Source organism: Triturus cristatus, chromosome 6, assembly GCF_964204655.1.
Source record: "Triturus cristatus chromosome 6, aTriCri1.1, whole genome shotgun sequence".
NCBI lineage: Eukaryota > Metazoa > Chordata > Amphibia > Caudata > Salamandridae > Triturus > Triturus cristatus.
In genome coordinates this window covers 1,816,843,878-1,816,864,651 of record NC_140589.1, presented here as the reverse complement: position 1 = coordinate 1,816,864,651, position 20,774 = coordinate 1,816,843,878, and positions in this window count along the sequence as shown.

Below are 20,774 nucleotides of genomic sequence, written 5' to 3'. Positions count from 1 at the left end.
GTAACGTGTACTAAATTTAATCCAACCAACTAAAACATGTATTACACATTAGTTGCCTGTCAGGGCCCACGTGTAGCAGTTTCCGCGGGCTGCAGCTCCTCTGATGGGCTCAAATGAGATCAGAAGTTTTGCGCACATCCGCCGACACATTAGAAAATTAGCTTTATTGGGGAATATTGTTCCCATCAGTTTGTCTAATCTGCTGATATCTCTTGAAGCAGCCATCTTGAAAGTGTCATTGGTGCGGTGCGGGACTCATCTCTGCAATAAGAGCAGTTAATGTGCGTTAATTGTGTTTCATATAAATATCCATGTCATGTTCTGCCAAGTGTCCCTCTTTAGTGTCACGTGGCGGTGCCTTGAGCCTGGCAGTTTATTTGTCCTCTCAGAGTGCGACGGAAGCTTTGTTGGGGCAAGAGCAGGGGTGGGGGTGTTCACTTAAGCCACATGTTGTCTTTGTAGCCTTTCTGCGTGCAAAATACATACAGGAGCAAAACCATTCAGTTTCTTTCAAATTCAAGGGCTTCTCCGAGCAATGGAGCTTGTATGTGTGATTTTGGAAAGACATCTAGTCGCTCTTTTTACAGCAATCCATATTATTCAATACAACAAAACTGCAGGAACTTAGGGCATATTAGCAATAACTTGCGATAATTAACGCAAACCGCGCTTAGCACGATTTTTATATCGCCTCCTATTGCTGAGTGCTATTGCGGAGATAACGCAGTATTACCAACGTTTATCTCCACGGCGATAAAGAATCCAGCGATAGCAGCTAATCCAATCTTTAATAAGAGATTTCCAGCGATAAAAATCCTATCGCTAAGGAAAATCTCGCTAATAGGCAGGTGGGGACTTGGCCGCAGAATCCACCTCCCATTGACTATTATGGCTAAGTCAGGTTTTTACCAGGTGTAAAATCCTGGCACTAATCGCGGTTAGCGCGCTTTTTTTATCACGCCGTGGGTATTGCTATTAGGCGATAGCTGTGTTAGCGACTGCTTTCAGTCGCTACCAGTTTGGCTACGCCCACTTTGCATGTCATTAGCGATAAATATCGCTGACATGCAAAGCGGGCCCCAAACCGGTCGCTATCGCCTGGAAGCTTGGTAATTGGGTGATTAAAAAATCGCCGCTTTATCGGCAAAAAGAGCCGATAAAGCGGCGATCTGGCCCTTGCTAATATGCCCCTAAGTTTACAAAATAATGAGTATGCATCGCTTGTTAGTAAAGATACTTGGATGCATGACAAGCAGACGAATATATTCGCATGTCTAGCGTTCCGTTGACGCCTTTAATCTGTCGGACATTTTCAATTAAGGAACCGGGATGATCAAAGTTAGGCATTGCAACGTAAAAGGAGAGGAAAAGTGAGGAAAGCGATTAAATAAGTAATGAAAAAGTCAATAGGTCTGGCTTTCTGTAAAGAAATATACTTGTTACTAAGCTCGGATCACATTTCAATAATTACTGGCATTTCGCTTCATTCTTTCTTTGTAAAATTCCATACAATCATGCCATTACGCAACACAGCATCATCGGGGGTCAGTTGTGTAACAAGCATTTGCGAGAGTTGAAGCTATTAGCATTGTAAATGACAATGCCTTTTATTTACGTTTTAAAAACCAACACATAAAAAAAGGCATTGTCATTTACAATGCAAATAGCTGAAACTCACGTAAATGCAAGACCTATTGCATTGCAAATGCTTGTTATTGCAAGGATCTGAGAGAACCATTAAGCTGGTCATGCACTGAAGTGCGCTGGAGGTGGGTAGATGTAGGATGTGAGAGGATCGGTTCTTGTTGGGGTCAATCAGCTGCTGGTGCTATGGCCCCCTCATCAGGTGATGGGCGGCTGCTTGCTGGTGGTATTATGCCCTTAACAATGTGCCCATGGGCCCTGTTGAGAAAAGCCATTCAGTCCTCCACAAGTGGGATCTTCTGTCTCTCTCTGATTGTTTCCTTAGCCTATCTGCATCTGCTGTGAGTTGGTGTTGCATAGATGGTGTCCTCCACGGGGATGCGGTGGCTATAGCACATTATAGAGAATTACTACATGATGTCTCTTGGTGTTTCCCATCCTTTCAACCGCATCTACACCTTAGCTTTGGAGGTCCAGTACCAACCTTTCAAGAATATGAAGTCCATAACTTGGGTCTAGTACCACCTCCTGGCAAACAGCCCCTGTGAAAGTTAATCACTGAGCAGAACTGTGCAGTTCACATCCTACCAGACATCTGGTGTCCCCTGTCCCTCTTCTATCCAGTAGAAAACCCTAGACATTGCTTATGAAAATGCTTCCTGCTAAACATGACTGGGAAGTTTGAATTGAAAGTTGGCATTCTAAAGCAGCCTTCCTTCCATACAGTGTGTCTAATTCCAGATAAGTAATGCTTGGGGATATACAGAGGTGTTAGGTAGAAACAGCCTGTAAGGAGAAATTAGGTGGGGAGACCTGGGCACTGAGGAAGCGACTCTGCTTTCAGACTTCAGTGGCTCTCAATAGCTCACAGTCAAGGTCCTGAAAAGAAGAGCCAGGGGACACCATCCCTCAATTGGTACGGAGGGGAAAGCCCTGGTAATCCTTTCACCTTGTCCTGAGTTTCCCCTTCAGGCCTCTCATCCTCAGTACACTTTTGTCTATCCCGTCAGGTCAGCACTTTATCAACACTGGATTCCTGGACACAAATCTTGGTTTTTGTTTTTTGTTTCTTGAACCACTGCCTTGAGTATAACGACACCCATTCCTCTACACTCTTAAAAGAGAAAATAAACAAGATTGGTGCTATTCAAAGAATTCAAAGGCATAAAAGTGGAACTGACCATGACCTAGAACTTAGGGAAGCAAGGTTTAAATAGTCAAGACCTGGCCAGTGAAAAAAACTTCTCAGGAAGTAACTTTTTGATTAGAGTGCAGCTGACTTTCAAGGGAGAAGTGAACCTTAATCAGACCCAGGAACTCTGAAACAACTCCTCACTGACGGGTGATTTATCACACTCCAAAAAGGCATAAATGTCCAAGACTTGACTCCGAACTCATAAATATGAAGCTCCTTCCCGCCAACCTTAATGTATTTATTGAATTTTCAAATAAGGCAGACATTCTCCAACACAGGATCATTGAAGGCAGGGGAAACATATAACTACTGCAACATCCCCCCAACCGCCCCCCCCCCCCAATCCCTCCCTGGTGGAACAGCAGCATAGAGACAGTACACTGTGGACAGCAAATCTGCCTTTGATTGTATAAACCAATAAAGAGTCAGCATTAGGCGGAGCCCATCCCACATAGCTGTGTACCCATTAGCCAAAGGCCCACCCCCATTTGAATGAACTATGGGAGACGACTGAGGGGCTCACAATATGTCAGGATGGGACATCAGATACTCCGTCAAGGGGGCCCAAAAATCTTTCGAACGAGAGGATTCCGGCAGTTCCTTCTCATAAGTCTGTAGTTGAGTTTTACAGAATACCAAGTCCCGGAGCCACTTCTTTACAGTTGGCGACGTTTTTACCCCCCAGCACTGCGCCACCGCCCTTTTAGCAAACAGAGTGGCAACGGCAACAAGTCTCCTATTGCAGGGCTTAAAACACTTGACATACCCCAGCAAGCAAATCACTGGAGAGCAATCCACAGGCTCCAGCTCAACATCAGACAGAATAGCCACCACTGCAGTCCAGAAAGCACATACACTCCCACACTTCCAGGCAACATGGAGAAAGTCCGCACCCTCTGCACCATATCTCACACAATTGGAAGTTTCCTTGAGACCATATGTGTATAGCTGCAAAGGGGAATAATATACCTGGTGCAGGAACTTAAAGTGTATAATGCGGAGATTACAATTGGCCATAAGTCGGCTAGTGAGCCGGCAACACGCGGTCCAGACTTCCAGCGCGACAGGAGCACCCAGCGCCGCCTGCCAACTCGAGCAGGAGGGGTGTACCCCAATATCACGCTTGCGCTGAGAGGCATTATAGAGTCGAGTAACTAATTTCTTTTGGTTCGCTCCCGTCAGCAGCACCTGCAGAGCGCTCAAAGTGGTAGGTTCAGTGGGGTAACTCGGGTACGCCGCGCGGATAGCCTGGCGAACCCGAACATAAGTGAAGTTAAACAGAAAGCCCCGCTCAGGGCCACTCTGCGCCTCCCCTAACGTTTTAAATCTACCCTTCACATATAAATCACCCATCCGGTGTATGCCAGCCGCAGCCAATTCTGCGGCTGGCAGATGCCTCCCGAGCCGCCGAGATATCGGGGTGGGAGAGTAACGGCAATGAGGGTGCTTACAGATAAGGGAGTTCAGCTCTTGTCGCAATCATGCGCCAGGCCCACGCCGTGCACTGCGTAATGTTGATCTCGGTCCGCGGGCCGCCTGACCCCCCCGAAAGCGTCTCCGCCTGCAGTGGCACAGGCAGCACTGCGTCCGCCTCTATAGCCACATGTGGCTGATACCGCGGAGGGAAATGCCAGTAATGCGCGAACTGCGCCTGGGCGCACAAATAGTAAAGGCGAAGATCAGGTGCCTCAAAGCCTGCCCGTTTGAAGGGCTGCACCAACAAATCTCATCGACACCTTGGCTTCCTACCTCCCCACACAAACGTAAGCAACACAGACTGGAGGGTGCGGAAAAACGCAACATTCAGTTTGATAGGGATATTAATAAAGAAGTACAGCAGTTTAGGCACAAAGACCATTTTAATCACCACCATCCTGTCCGCCAGGGAGAGGGGCAGGTGGGTCCATCTTGCAACCTGCTCAGTGATGCGAGACACCGTACAGCTGTAGTTTTCAGACATCACGATGGCAGGATCCCTGTGCACCCAAACGCCCAAATACTTCACTGGGTCAGTGGTCCATGTCAGTGGAAAATCCAACTCCACCTCTTTGGTGAACGCAGTTAGGGGAAACACCACCGACTTAGACCAATTGATCCCCAGGCCAGAGAAGCGCTCAGATTGGACATATTCCCGGAGTAGCGCAGATAGGTGGACCTCGGCTTCTCTGACATATAACAGCATGTCATCTGCATAGAGAGAGACTACCAAAGGCCGTTGTCAAAACCGCAGTGCAGCTGCGGCGTGCCGCTGCCGCAGTTTGCATGTGAGGGGCTCCAGTGCCAAGGCAAAAAGCATAGGTGACAGCGGGCAGCCCTGCCTCGTGCCCCCTCCGATAGGAAATAATGAGGACACCTACCCATTTACTCGAACCCTGGTGACGGACTCTTTGTACAGTACCCAGAGCCACTTCAGAAAGAAAGGGGGGAAGGCCATCCGTTCCAGCACAGTAAACATAAACGACCACTGTAATGAATCGAAGGCCTTGGCCGCATCGAGTAGTATGGCCACCGCCTGAAAGTCGGGCTCAAAGTAGTGCAAAGTGGAGAAGAGTGTATGCAGATTATGAGTAGTGGATCGCTCCGTCACGAACCCCGATTGGTCCGGCAGCACCAACAGGGGAATCAAAGGTTGCATTCTGGTGGCAATCATTTTTGCTAGGACCTTTGCATCTATATTAATCATAGATAACGGGCGGTATGACCCACACTGATTGGATGGCTTGTCCGGCTTTAGGAGTGTGACCAGTAGGGCCTCCCGGAGAGAAGGGGGCAGCTGCCCAGTTTCATAGGCTTCCGCATAAACCGCCAAAAGCCGCAGGGCAAGGTCTGCAAAATAAGTCTTATAAAATTCACTGGGCAGCCTGTCCGGACCCGCAGCCCTACAGGTCGGCAGCAACATGATTGCATTCCGCACATCCTCTTCATCGAAGGGCCAGATACTCCCGCTGTCACACGGAGAGCCACCCAAGCGCTACATCATCAAGGTACTCGTGTATCGCCCCCGGCGGCGGGGTCTCTTTGGCAGCATAGAGGCGGGTATAATATTGTAGCATGACATTGCATAGCACCACAGTCGAGTGGTGGACATCCCCGGTTTCATCAATAAGTTCTGTTATTTGCTCCTGGTGCCTCGGCTCCGACAATTTCTGCACCAGTGATCGGCCAGGGCGACCTCCCTTCCCATAATATCGCGCTACTTTACGCCAAGAGCAATGCAGCAACTCCTGGTCAACAGTCTGGTTATGCTCCGTGACCAGTTCCCGTATGGTGGCCAGTTTAGCAGGGGCTGGGTCAGCATCGTATTCCCGCTCCAGTGCGGAGATATCAGATGCCAGTCTCTTAATTCGCCGACGGATGTCCCACAAAACCCCCGACTGGGCACCGATGCAAGCCCCCCGCACAGTCACCTTGAACGCTTACCAGAGCGTCCCCGCACTATCCACCGTCCCCTCGTTCTCCCGAAAGAAATTTTTTATGACCTCCGCTATTTGCTGTTTAAAAACAGAGTCCGTTAGATCTGAGGGCTGCAGCCGCCAGGCAAATGGAGGAGTCCGGTACTTAGGCATCTGCAACATCAATAGAACCGGAGAGTGATCCGAGAGAGTACGGGCCTCATGCGACACCGCCACCGTCCAAGCACAAATAGACTCCGAGACCAGCCAGAAGTCTATACAGGACCACGAGCCATGCACTCGATGTTCGCCCAACAGTGTCCATTTTTTTCTTCGTTCCAGCTGTCCCGCCGTGACCCTACCCCACCCCCCACCCACCTCAGCTACCTCAACGTGCCAAAGCCATCCCTGAAATCCAACACAACCCTCCCCCCCCAAGCACCCACAATCAAAAAACAGAAGTGGGGTATACCCATTCGTGGGAAGCGCAGAGGCGCGCGCCTACTACTAGTAGGAGTCAACCGAGCCCAAATACAAATTTTTTAACAATACATGCATCCAACCTAATGTAAATTCCATGGAGAGATAGCGCCCTCAAGGGCCCAGGACAGAGGTAACAGCAGATAGGACTCAGACATATGCATCGTGGCAAAGAGCAACAGCAGTGTACAGGGCTCTCGCTGCCAGCAGGCATCCACAGGGCAATAAACACTAGATGAGAGAAAATAGTCTGTCAAGCCAAACAAGGACAGTGAAGGCAGCAGGTATGAACTGGCAGGGGCCAAGCACCATAGTCCAAAATAGACAAGGAGCAGAGAGTCAGCTGGGCAAGAGGAAAGAAAGAAGAGGAAGAAAGGAAAAAAAAAAACACAGTCCATACTGGCTCTGATAAACCAAAGGAGTCCGGGAGCTCCAATTAGTTGGCATAGTGTTCACTGCTCCCCATCCTCAGGCATAGCTGTAGAATCCCGCTTCTGATGCTTCAGGTGCTTAGCATGCTCCATTGCGGCCTTCGGAGATGAGAAGATCTTATTATCCGCAGCAGTGCCTATACGGAGCCGAGCCGGATACAACATGGCGTACGGCATCCCCTCATTGTGCAAAAAACTGCTTCACATTCCCAAATTCTCGCCTAGCCGCCTGGATGGCCACTGTAAAGTCAGGGAAGAAGGCCAATGAATTGCCCTGATGAACAATAGCGCCTTTCTCTTGTGCCAGACGCAGTATGGTATCCCGATCCCTGTAGTTCAATACCCTGGCAATTATAGGGCGAGGGGGGCCCCCGGGATCGGTCTCGCAGCCAAAGAGCAGTGGGCGCGCTCCACTATGAACATGCTGGATAGATGCTCTGTGCCGAAGATATCCGAGATAAGACGCTCAATATAGGCCTCCATTCTACACACAGTGGTCGACTCCGGTAAGCCTGTGATACGGAGATTGTTGCGCCGGGAGCGCGCCTCCAAGTCCTCGTTTTTTGCTTGGATAAGAGCCAAAATCTTTTCCATATTCAGGGTTTTTTCTGTGACTGAGCTCAGCCCATCTTCAGTCGTCGACACTCTTTGTTCCACCTCCCCCATGCGTGCATTTTGTTTCTCAAGCTGAGATGACATGTGGTCTAGGTGGTGGTTTACAGCAGCCATCGTGCCCTCGATAGACTGCAGGGTGCGCTGCATAGCTAGCAACATGGTCTCTAGAGTGGGGGGGCCTTCCACGCGGGCGTCAGCCTCCATGTCAGAGGCGGTTTGTTGCCGAGTCTTTGGAGACCTGCGGGACTCGAAGGTAAGACGCGGCTGAGACTTATCCGTCCTCCCCATAATGAGTGAATAACACCACCTGATCAGCAGGCAATGAGCACGAAACGATGAGTCTGAGGCAAGCGTGAGTGCAAAGTTAGACCTGACTGCTCCCCCCCCAGTGATAATCCGGCAGCAACCAGCAGCTGATCAGGCCTCAAGGCACATAGACACAGGCCATGAAGAGAGGAGCAGAGAGGGGCCCCCCACTACACAGACAGCGCGGGCGGGGACCGACCCAGTAGATCCGATATGTGGCGCAGATGGCCAAGAGCGTGTCATCACACCGCAGATTGATGGGGCACAGCTAGTCTCCCACCGCTCAGAGGCCAAGGACCAAGCACACCGCGGCCCCCGACAGCCCGGACCAGAATCCACACCTTCCATGGCAGAGAGGTGCGGTAGTTGGGGAGAGCAAGTCGACTAGCAAAGCACATATAAAGCCCCACGTGCTCACAGAGTAATATGCAACTGGCACTGGTCTCCTCCACAATAATGTATCCCAGAGTGGCCCCCCAGCGTCACAAGCAATAGTCCACCAAGATTATGGCCGCGGGAGAGTCCAGCGCGGGGGGGTGCAAGTAATAGAGGAGATAGTGCGCCCCAGGCCTTAGAAATGACTCACTCAATGGGCTTCAGGTATGGCCGCAGGCCAGCACTGAAATTCAAAATGGAGAGCCACCGGCAAGAGCTCATCAAAGCTGCGGCCAGGCAGCACTGAGAGGGAGCAGAGGGAACAGAGGGGAGGCTACACACACCCCAGTCCATAAGATAGGAATATGAGGTGCCCTGCAGATGTCAGGATCTACGGTGCATCCAGCGATTGCATACCAAAGTTCGAGGCGGGTGGCTCAAGGAAGAGGGAAGAGCAGGCAGCCTCTCCGGTGGAGGCGCCTCACAGGACCTCAGACTCTCTCAGGCCCATCAGGAGTGCCGCAAGCGCCCCCCCCGGGCCAGCTGCAGTTCGTGGGCCACGGCCCGGCTGCAGGCCCAATCCCGCCTCCGCAGCCCAGACCTCCGCCAGGCCCCGAACACACTCACCGCAACCGGCGCCGACGGGCGCGCAGCGGGTCCAGCGACGCTCCGTTTCTTTGCAGGGAGCCGCCTCAGCCGACAAGGACCACCGCCCAGCCATCCCCCAGGCACCGCCGCTCCTCTCTCCGCTCCAACCAGACGGCGGCCGTGCGAGGGGTATCCAGCCGCACCCCCTCCAATATAGCCGCACACCAGCAGGAATCACCTCAGGCACCGATCCCCCAATGGCAAGGGGGAGACGTGCAGCAGCTGCTGCTCTCCGACCCTCAGTGACAGCGCGGCTTACCGCGACCCGGCAGCCGCCATCTTTCTCCGGCCGATAGCAGAGGGAGGTCTGTAGATTTTCAACCCGCTATCGAGCCCTCTCAGGCCCGCAATCACCATGTGCAGAAACAGCAAGCAGGGAGAGTGCCCCTCCGTCTTCAGGCAGGCATACAGGCCAGTGCATGCAGCAGATATTTGGCGGATGACGGCTCGGTATGGCAGAGCCTCACAGAAGTGCGGCCATTTCGCCGTGCGCTCTCTAGCGCCCCCCAAAAAATCCGCCAACCTTAATATTTGACTGCAAGATTTTAAAGAACCTGTAGAAGCAACACAGGAAACATCTGGAGGTATAATATAGTTGTAACAGAGTGAAGAAGTGGCCTCCATGGAGCTGGGAAAAGGTCCTGGAAGAAGAATGTTTACTTTAGCCTAGAGCCAGTCTAGCTCAGGTTTGTCTGCAAGTGTCACATGCTGCTGATCAGGAGGCACCGACTGAGGACAGCGAGTAGAGGTCTGGTGGACCATGAGCAGAAGGGTTGGCTATGTCTCATTGAGAAGAAACAAAGAAGTGAGGTTTCTGAGGAGAAGAAACTGTGGAGGCTCTGGTGAAGTGAAGCATGGAGAGGTGCAGAGCTGGACTTTGCTCAGATAGCACCCTGGGTGAACCCAGATTTGGCGAACCCTCCTATTCATCCTCTTAATTTTTCTGCCATATATTTGTGAGTAATAGGATTAAGGTGAGTGGGGAAGTTATGGAGGCACCATGGAAAGAAAAACCAACAAAATACAGACATGGGTGACAGTAGCCTTCAGTAAACGTGTTTACACACAGTTTTCTTTTGGCCCGAGTCGAGTGAGACTGCTGCAGGGAGCTCCTCTGGCGTAGGCCCAGCTCGCACATGCTTAAGGGGCCTGGATAGGTGGATGGACAAGATGAACAGAAAGGTGAAAGTAAGAATTCACTGAAGAGTGAATGAATGGCTCGTTGACATGTCAGTGGTCACTGGATGGATGGACAGGTAAAAGAATGATGTGAAAGGTGGGTAGATAAAAAGATAGATAGTGCAGACTTCGGTCTAAGTTTTTCAAGCCACTTATCCTGTTCACCTTTGACTCAGGCAGTCTGGAATTGATTGGCTGGCCTGTCCTCTAGCTGACCTTGGCTTTGCTTGTACTAAATTTGCTGAGAAAAGTAGGAAAAGAGAGTGTTATATAGATGCAGCCACAGACCTGAGTCACAGTGATCTTCCTGACACAATAACAATACAATAGAGAGTATACAATGTGTATTTCCAAATATAAGGATCACACTACGTACTATGTTTTAACACTGATGATTACTAACTGCTCTGCAGAACACTCTTTCTCAGAAGATTAAAAATCACTTCCGAGAGCAACAATGGGTCAGGAAAGACTTGAGCCTCGTTCACTACAGCTTCTCTAAGTGAGCATCCTTTCTCAGAATTGGCAATCAGGCATAAAAGGCTAAAATGCTTCAGAATTTACTATCCTCCTTGCACACATGCATTAGTCACTGTTCCAGGAGCAGTTTTCATACTGGGCTACAACTGGAGAGCTTATGAACATTAGCTTACAGGAGCTTTAGGCCGGGGAAAGTTACTTTTACGTAATACTTACTTCACTATTGAGTTGGTTTTTAAAAACATAATAAAAGTAGTTGTTCAATCCTTTTTCCATCTGGTCCCTAACCAGGAGGTAGCCAAATTAATATCTAATAATATTTCTTAGTATTTCCCTATGGGGCGCCATCCTTCCTACAGTGAAAATAGGTTGTAGGTGGTAGTCACTATAAGGACATTTTAACATTGCATTACTACATGTGCTACTTTGGATTACCATCCACCCTGCCTCGTGGCTACAAGGGCTACATAAAGGTGACTTATCAACACTGAAAAAAGAAGTTTGTCTCCTGTCAAAAAGGCATTTTTGAAAGTTTTGGATGAAGTGTTTTTTATCTTCATAGCCAGGCTACAGTGGTAAGCCTGGAGTCATGGTTGCTTTGTCACGTTAGTGGATGATTCGGTAGTGCTGTATTTCATAAGTAACATTTAACTTTCAATGTCATGTTTGGATTTTGGTGACCACATACTGTGGTCTTTCAGAAGAGTTAAATATGCCAGTGCCCTATTACTTACCGGTAATCTTCATTACTCCTGGTCCCGTTATCCTCGTCCCATTCCTTAACAAAGTGGAGATGACCATCACCACGACAGAAAAAAAAGAACAGAAGAATGCTGGGATACCTAAACCCACACACTCCCACTAGAAATGCATAAGCTATACCAGCCCAGCATTCAGACTGAATAACCAAGCCACCAACCGGAAGGCCGGCCGTCCGGGAGGGAGTAAGGGGTATAGGGAATGGGACGAGGACAACGGGACCTGGAGTAATGAAGATTTCTGGTAAGTAATAGCACATTACCTCCCGGTCCCTCCAGTCCTCGTCCCATACCTTAACAAAGTGGAGAATAACAAAGCAAACAGCCCGGCCTTCCGAACTCCTTCCAACACCAGGGACACCACACCTAAAGCGGCACCCCAAAAGAAGCAAAAGGGAGAACTACAAGAAAAAACACAGGCAGCAGCACACAACCAGCAATGCCCCCAACCAAGCCAACAGAGCAGAATCCCCGAAACAAGCAGGGGATGACCAGGAAAATCCCAAAACAAGGAGCCCAACCAAGGACCACCACCCAAAGGGTATACAACCGACACCAGGAACCTCCGATACAGCCACAGAGGAGGAGAACCGAACAAGAAAGGACCAGAGACTGACCTCACCACAAGAACAGCAACAAGGCCACCACAGAAGAAGACCCAGAGCAACCCGACTGATGAAGGAGCTAGGGCCGCACCGAGAGGGACACAAAACCCAGAGGCAAGGCCAGAAGGAGGCCCAGCACCCAGAGCCAAGTCCCAATGTAACCCCAGAGGGGCCAAAACAACCAGCCCCTTCCCCAGAACATCCAGCAGAAGGGGGCCAAAAAGATGCGGAAGCACCCACATGGCACAACATAAGCCAGGAAGGGCACCCGACCAGCGAGAAGAGCACCCAACTAGCGAGAAGACAGTCAAAGACAGAAACACCACTCGCCATCTGGAACACAGCCGCAGTAACGACAGAGAACGCCCCCTCAGATGAGGGAAGAAAGCTATCCAATGCTGAACGAACCCACAACGACATCACCAAAAAGCCGAGGGGCAGGAAGGAAAGACTGAACAAGCCCCACACAAAGCAGGAGACAAAGGAACAACAAGACCAACCACAGGACCAACCTCAACACACCCTGATGTGCCACCAGCAGAGCCGCAGAGATAGAAGAGGACGGAGCCCGAAAAGAACCCAGGCACAGACCCAGAGGACCAACCAAGGGCAAGCCCAAACCGAGAAACCTAGGAAGAGAAGGGGCAGGGACCACAAGCAAGCCCCCTCCCCCGCCAACCTGACAACACCGGCAACAGAGAGCCCAGAGGAACCAGCCACAGAAACACCTAGCTGCGGCCCAGGCTACAGGGCAGGAACGTCCTGCAGCCAACACCAGCAGAGACACTGGACAGCAGCAGAAAGGCCTCCAAACCTGGAGAAGAACCCGGGCACAGGGACAGGCCAACAGGCCAGGCCCGAGGCAACCACCCCGAAAGCAGGGGACACCGGGACAGCACCCTGCCCGAGGAAGTCAAGGGGGAGGCTAGAAGCGCAACCCCCCAACAAAACAAGGCCATAACAGGCCCCTGCCCAAGGGAAGCAAGGGAGGGACCCCAGAAGGCTCGGAACCAGAGTGGGGCACAACACCAAAAACGGGGAGAGGCAAAACCCCGAAGGGCACCGAGAACAAAGGAACCCAAAGAACAAGCAGAGACAACCGGGAAGAAGATGCCACAAAAACCCCCCAACAAGGGTAAAACCCCTGGCCAAAATCCGGGGCCAACACCGGGGGAGAAACATGGGACCGGGGGAGATGAAGACACCGGACACCGGACACCGAACCAGGAGCCGGAACAGGGAGGGGGTAAACCCCCAGCTGACCCAACAGCTGACGCAAGAGCAGCCGCCAAAGGAGAAAACAGGGGAGAAAAACAGGGAGGCCCACAGCTCAACCCTGTCAAAGCCCCCAGCAAAATCCAAGAGGCCAGAAGACTGAGCAACAGACACACCAGCAACACAAGAGGCTACCAACATGGCGCCTCCATGAGCCCAGAGTGAGAGGCACTGGGGCAACTGCCCCAACCTCTAAACCCTAAACCACCAGGGGCAACAGGTAAAGGCACAAGACCCAACCACAGGCAGGCCATCAAGGGCCCGCAAAGCAACAGGGAGGGGGCCAAGCAACCCGCACCTGTAAGCCAACGCCAAGGGCCGGCCCGCACCAGGGAGGCACAGAGAAGAGCCAGAGGAAAAGAACAGAAGGCTGGCCCGAGCTCAGCAATACCAGGCACCGGACCACCGCCTACCAAGGGGCCGAAAGATCCACACCCAAACAAAGCATCGCACCTGCAGATGGGGTGGGTGGGGAGTTGCATGCCCCTCCCCCCAACCACCACCAATGCAGGAAAGGTAACATTAACCACTGCAGAGACAAAGGAGGGGCCAAACACAGGGAAAGCAAGGCCACAACCAACAAAGGCAAAGCCAAGGCCCCCACCACAAACCCGAGGGAACACCAGAAACCAAAGAGGGACGCGGCAGCAGAACCCCAAGGGCGCACACCCCACCAAGGGGAGAGGAACCCGGAAGCCTACAGCAACTGGAATTAGGAGGCGGAAACTTCAAACAGCGAACTTCACCTACCTGCTGGGGGTCTATTTTTTGTTGTCCTGCTGCCCAGCGCTGCTCCTGCCGTCCCTGGTGCCTTCTTGCTGCGTGTCTCCCCCGCCGCCGCTGTTGTCTTTCGCGGCCGAGAGCGGGGGGAGACTACAGCCCCCAGAGTCCTTTGCGGGCCCTGACGTGATCCACGCGCCCGGAGGCACTTAAAAGACGGTCGTTCCTTCTGGAGAGCGGGAAACTTCAAACAGCGAACTTCACCTACCTGCTGGGGGTCTATTTTTTGTTGTCCTGCTGCCCAGCGCTGCTCCTGCCGTCCCTGGTGCCTTCTTGCTGCGTGTCTCCCCCGCCGCCGCTGTTGTCTTTTGCGGCCGAGAGCAGGGGGAGACTACAGCCCCCAGAGTCCTTTGCGGGCCCTGACGTGATCCACGCGCCCAGAGGCGCTTAAAAGACGGTCGTTCCTCCCGCGTCGCGGGACGCGTGCGGGCGACGCCCGGCTAAGCCCGGGCAAAGGGCGGGCCCTCTGTAGCCCTCAGGAGCCGAGGGAGGCCGGGCCGGGGGTACTCCCTTGATTTTAGCTCGTACTGTTCTTATTTTAGTTTGGCATGCTATTGTGTGTTTTATTGTGATATTAAGGTGGTGCTCCTTTACTTTTATTGTATGCTTTGTTCTAGTGGAGTACGCTTTTAGTTATATTGATATGGCTGACTGTGTCAATAAAGGTACCCTTGATGGTTATTTATTCAAAGTTAACTCGGGTTTAGATCGTGAGGCAACTCTCGCAGAACTAAGAGCGAGGCGTCGCAACTCTATTGAACTAATCAAAAGCACGCCCCCATCTATGACCCCTCCTCATGTAATGATCTCTCCAGATATAAGTGGGCTTCCTTCTAAAGAGACTTCATCTCTCTCTGGCAATAATGACTCTGCCACATTGACTAGAAATGTAAATTCTGTTGAGATGTTGAATGGTTTGTCCCCAATTGCTTTACCTGTACCCCCAAGCATAACTGATGAGCCAGTTGCATCGAAAGGGTCATTACCACAAGTTATCATTCCTTTGCCTCATAAGGTTAATTCAACTAGGCAATCTAAACCTATAGGCCCATTACCTAAAAAACGGAGAAGGATAGAATCTGACTTATCAAGGACCAAGAAACAATCTAGCCGCAACTCTGATCTGGTACATATTGATAAAGGTCCTACACCCGGCACTGCTAATACATCCTTCTCATGTATGCCTACATTATGTCCTTTAAATGATATAACTGTTACAGAGCTAATGGGAAATATAGATCAGTTATTGAAATCTTTCATTTCACCTATTGTTGAGAGCTTAAAAACAATTGAAAAAAAGTTGGAGAAAGTAGAACTCCTAATGAGTAACAAAAGGGAACAAACTATGGATTTTTTAAAACCAAACATAGCGCCCCTTATTGTTTCAGCTTCTGCTGAACCATCTTTTACTGTACCACCATTGGAGTCCATCTCCCAAACCCATCTGAGCACCAACAAGGTAACTAGTAACAGTGTAGGTGGAACTATTATTCCCAATTCAAAGCGATCCATTATCTTAAACAATGGTAGTGACTACTTGGGAGAAAACATCCCGTCTCAAAAAGGCCCAGTGTGTGATAGAGAAGGTTGTAATCCAGTTTTTGTTACAAAGTCACGTGGGCCTTTCTCTATTGACTTGCCACCAGAAGCTGTCCCTCTTGTAGTAGTCCTCGCGGGAGTTCCTACTCTAAAGGATGGTGCAATAGAGGGCTATCTGCAGTTAAAAAACAAGGTGATCCACTGGCTTGGGCAGAACCGCCCTCTTCCCTCGTATATCAACGGGGAAATTTTACATGTTCGGCGCCTACCTTGGCTAGGAAATACATCAAAGAACATAAATGGAGACATCATTTTAATCAATTTTAGGGACCCTAGAGTCGTCAGTCATATCCTTAACTGGCATACAAATCATACGAGGTCTTTTATTACTACTTGGGAACTAACCTACTTTTATCCCAGAACTCAGATAGCTCCCAATATTAATTCTGGGGCTTTACTTTGTAACCAACCCAATCCTCCCATTTTGACCAGAAACCGTTATGAGGCTTTAGCAAATCTTGAAGACGTGGATTGACTTAATAGCCCTAAAGTTTCGTCTTCGGTCCCTGATGAGCTACCTCCTGATACATTCCCATTTTCTAATGAGTTAAGAAATCTAGTATCAGAAGCAAGTGTAGACACATGTATCAATAATTTCCCTGTACCTGATTTATCATCATCTGTCACCTGTTTGGCTGGAACTAAGGAAAATACGGGGAACGTACTCTCCTGGAATATTGCTGGGTTGTCCTCTAAATTAGAACTTGAGGATTGGATGTGTTTTGTTAACAACTTCGATTTATGCATATTCCAGGAGACTTGGCTTTGTGAACCCTTTTTCGCCGAGGGATATTTGAATTACTCGGTACCTGCACTAAAAGGACCTAGAGGGAGACCTATGGGGGGACTAACTATATGGGTCCGCCAGAGTCTAAAGCTATCTATTAAAGTTGTTGATACCAACAACCGAGATATTCAACTAATTAAAATGAACCTAGAAAAACTAGGAATGTTGGATATTTATAACGTCTATGTTCGGAGCAATAAGGGGGGGAGGTCCGAGACTCTAGTAGCCTTAAGCTGTCTTCTTGACACCCACTCTTCAAATAATAACATCATCATTGCGGGTGATTTTAATAGAACATTTGAACCCCTAGTCAATGAAGATGTTCTTTTTGGGGATGATGAGGATTGCCAATGGGGAGTTCCTAAATTGGAACTTAAACCGGTTGTCCGTTGGACCAATGATGTTATCGCTCTAAACGCCCTCTGTTACGAAAAGGGCTTAAGAGCTCTAAACGGAAGGACTAGTAGTGACAGAAAAGGGACCAGTACATTCGACAACGGGCGATACAATAGTAGAATTAACTACGTTTTATGTAGTCTCAAACTATGGTCCTTGATATGTGATATGGAGGTGGTCGGGAGGATAGAGAGTGATCTTAATCCCCTGTGCGCTACTCATAAATGGTGGTCCCATATAAACCGGCCTGTTGGCTCCTCTGAGCTTGCCCCCCCCCCGATTGTCCTCACTAACGATCTGCGTAGACTGATTGTCCCCACTAACGATCTGCGTAGACTAAGGTGGGAGAAAATAGTAACTAACCATCAAGTTATTGCTAACATTAGCGGCCAGGTCGATAAAGCAATATTGGCTATAGAGTCCTCGAACTCACCTGGCACTGGCTTAGATAAGGTAGTAGGAATACATAATACCCTGTTCTGTACAATTAAAGACTACTTCCTCAAACCGGTAAAAAACAATGGAGCCAGAGCAACTAAGCCTGCTAAGTGGTATAATAACCAGTGTAGAGAAGCACGATTGGCCTTGGGTAGTGTTGTCAAGGGTGGTCAATCTGCTGTAATCCAATCAGCTAGAAAGGATTATAAAACCAGTATATCCAAGACAAAGAAGAAAGCCTGGGATGAGCATCACTGGTCTGAGCTAAAGGAAGCCAGCAATAGAAGGGACTCCCGGCTATTCTGGCACATTGTCAGGTGGGGAAAATCGGGTTTTCCCGAGTCCCCGCATAACAATGTGCCAGAGGAAGAATGGGTAACATTCTTTAGAGAGCAGTATACCGAGCCAAATAGATCCGATCTGGGCCCAGAATTTAGTGTAGATCAATTCAAGGAAACTGTTTTTACTATTCCTGAAATAATGATGGCCCTCGGAACAGTGGCTTGTGGACGTGCCCCTGGTCTCGATGGGGTGCCAGCTGATTTATTTATTAACGATAAAGAACGCTGGTGCAAGTACATTCATCTTCTTATGAATGCTATTGCACTGGGCGCAGCGGTACCAACATCCTGGCAGGGTGCAGTAATTATACCTATCTTCAAGAAAGGTGACCGGTCCCAGCCGGGCAACTATAGACCCATAAGCCTTATAGACACTATCCAAAAGGTTGTGGGTCGTGTGATCGTCAATAGGCTCCTGGATTGGGCGGAGGAGTTTAATGCTCTTTCACCCTTCCAGGCTGGTTTTCGTCGATCCACAAGTACGGTGGACCAGGTCTTCCGCTTTACATTGTTGCAATGGAGGACCGTTGTGCTGGGTGAGGGAAGCTTGTATGCGGCTTTTATCGACCTGCGGGCGGCCTTTGACCTTGTTCCTCGTTCTAAATTATGGTTGGTCCTCAAGAAGCAGGGACTCCCAAACGAGTTATTATCTCTCATAATGAGACTCCATGAATCTAATTATGCTAGAATTCAGTGGGGGTGGCTGAGTTCAGTAACCGCGGACTTCCCTGTTGAGAGGGGAGTCCGTCAGGGATGTTCGATGGCTCCCGTGCTCTTTACATTGTATATCAATGAAGTTGTGGGCCGTATGCTTTCTGCACAAGTAGATGCCCCTTTTTTAGCTGGGACTAAAATTCCCATTTTAATGTTTGCAGATGACACGCTCATCTTATCTAAAACCCCTAGCGGTTTGCAGCGCGCCTTGTCTATTTTTGATCAATTCTGTGGGGAGTATGGCTTAGAGGTTAACACAGCCAAAACTAAACTTATGATTTTTAACCCCCATCGTAGTTTTAAATCTAAAATCACTTTGAATAACCGCCCGCTAGAGGTAGTGAATACCTTTACATATTTAGGTATACACATATCTAGCAAGAAGAGCTGGCGGCATCATATTGATATTGCTACACTTAGACATAGGCAATTGTCTGGTGCTATCTGTACAGAGCACAGAAAATCTTTAACCAAACCTGTTAAACCTGCTTTACAGGTCTATGAAGCAAAGGCTCTAGGCTCTGCGCTTTATGGTGCTGAGCTCTGGGGCTTTGAGAAGGTGGCTGCACTCCAATCCTCGGAGAATAAATTTCTCAGGGCTATAACTGGTGTCCCCAAAAGCACCCCATTGTTGCCCCTAAAATATGATTTGGGTAGAAGAGCAGTTTCAGATTTGGTAAAGCTTCTCCCGATTATGTACTGGCGTAGGTTATGGACTACTCCTGTGCTTCATCACTACGCAGAAGGCTTTTTAGACATTATAAGATCTGATGTATACCACAAAATTGGATGGTTAAAATCACTAAAGATATCCCTGACCGAGCTTGGTATGTGCTCACTTTGGGAAGACCCTGCGAGAGCACTCTTCCCATCTAAAAGCATTTTAAAGGGCACTTACTGGGAGATGGTAGCTTCCCGACACTGGAGCAGCTCCAGTGCTGGTTCTATGACTGCTGAATTTTTGGAGGCTAAAATGTATCCCTGTTTAGAACCCTATTGGGACATTATAACTAGGCCTGGAGAAAGGAAGCTTCTCTTCCAATTTAGAGCAGGTGCACTTCCCCTCAAAACATTGACAGTCAAATGGGCAGGCGGATCGTGTGATAGCTGCCCTGCCTGTGGTATTACTAAAGAAACTATTGGTCATTTTTTATTTTCTTGTAGCTCTTATGCGGTGCCTAGGCGTATCTGGTTGTCCCCAATGTGTAAAAACCTGGGGACATCCAGTAGCATTGTGGCTCTTCGTATTATATGCACCAGTACTTTGACATGGATTTCAGTAGCAACCGCAAAGTATTTAGGATGGGCGTGGTCGATTAGAAAGAGATTGCTAGTCATTGACTATTCTCTTGATTAAACAGAGATTGCTAGCCATTTGACTATTCTCTGTTATGCCATCTTTTTCTGCATTTTTATTATGGATGTTATTTTTCAATTTTTCTTATTCATAAATTTTAATATTTCCTCTAACATGCCATTGTAAATAGAATAGTACGTATACACAGGCCCAGTAAACGAGTCAGAAAAACGTCAAGAAGTGTGCTTTGTATCTTGATGTCATCGACTGAAATTTAATTCTATTTTAAATCGTTGTATGTATTTGTTTTATATTGTTTTCGTTTTTCTGCTTTTATGAATGAACTTCGAATAAAGCATACTTTGACTGACTTGACTGGTAACATTAACCACTGCAGAGACAAAGGAGGGGCCAAACACAGGGAAAGCAAGGCCACAACCAACAAAGGCAAAGCCAAGGCCCCCACCACAAACCCGAGGGCACACCAGAAACCAAAGAGGGACGCGGCAGCAGAACCCAAAGGGCGCACACCCCACCAAGGGGAGAGGAACCCGGAAGCCTACAGCAACTGGAATTAGTGACAGATGATTAGTAAGTTCGTCAATTGTTTTTTTAAAGCTTTCCTGGGTAATTGTATTCTCCCAAATCGGTACTACACCAAATTCTTTCATCGCTTTATTTAAATAAGACCAGGCCTGCAGTTTCCTATTGTCTTTAACTTCTTGCCATAATAGCTGAGACATTTGGTTTTCTTGATCATTTTTTATTCGGTTCCACACTAAGAGCTTGTCCTTTTCTTGCATATAGCTGGTTATTTAACCCAAATTCCAGCCTCACCTGCGCTTGTGAGGCATTATTCGGCATGCAAAATAAGATTTTATAAGTTTTTGCAACTGCATTATTAATGATCTCCACATCTTTCCCATTTAATACCTCATAACCGTATGGGTAGGTCAGGGTAGGTAATAATTTCGCCGAAATAACCTTTAATAAAGGACGATAGGACAAGTCACTAATTGCTTTCTGTATAATCCTAAAT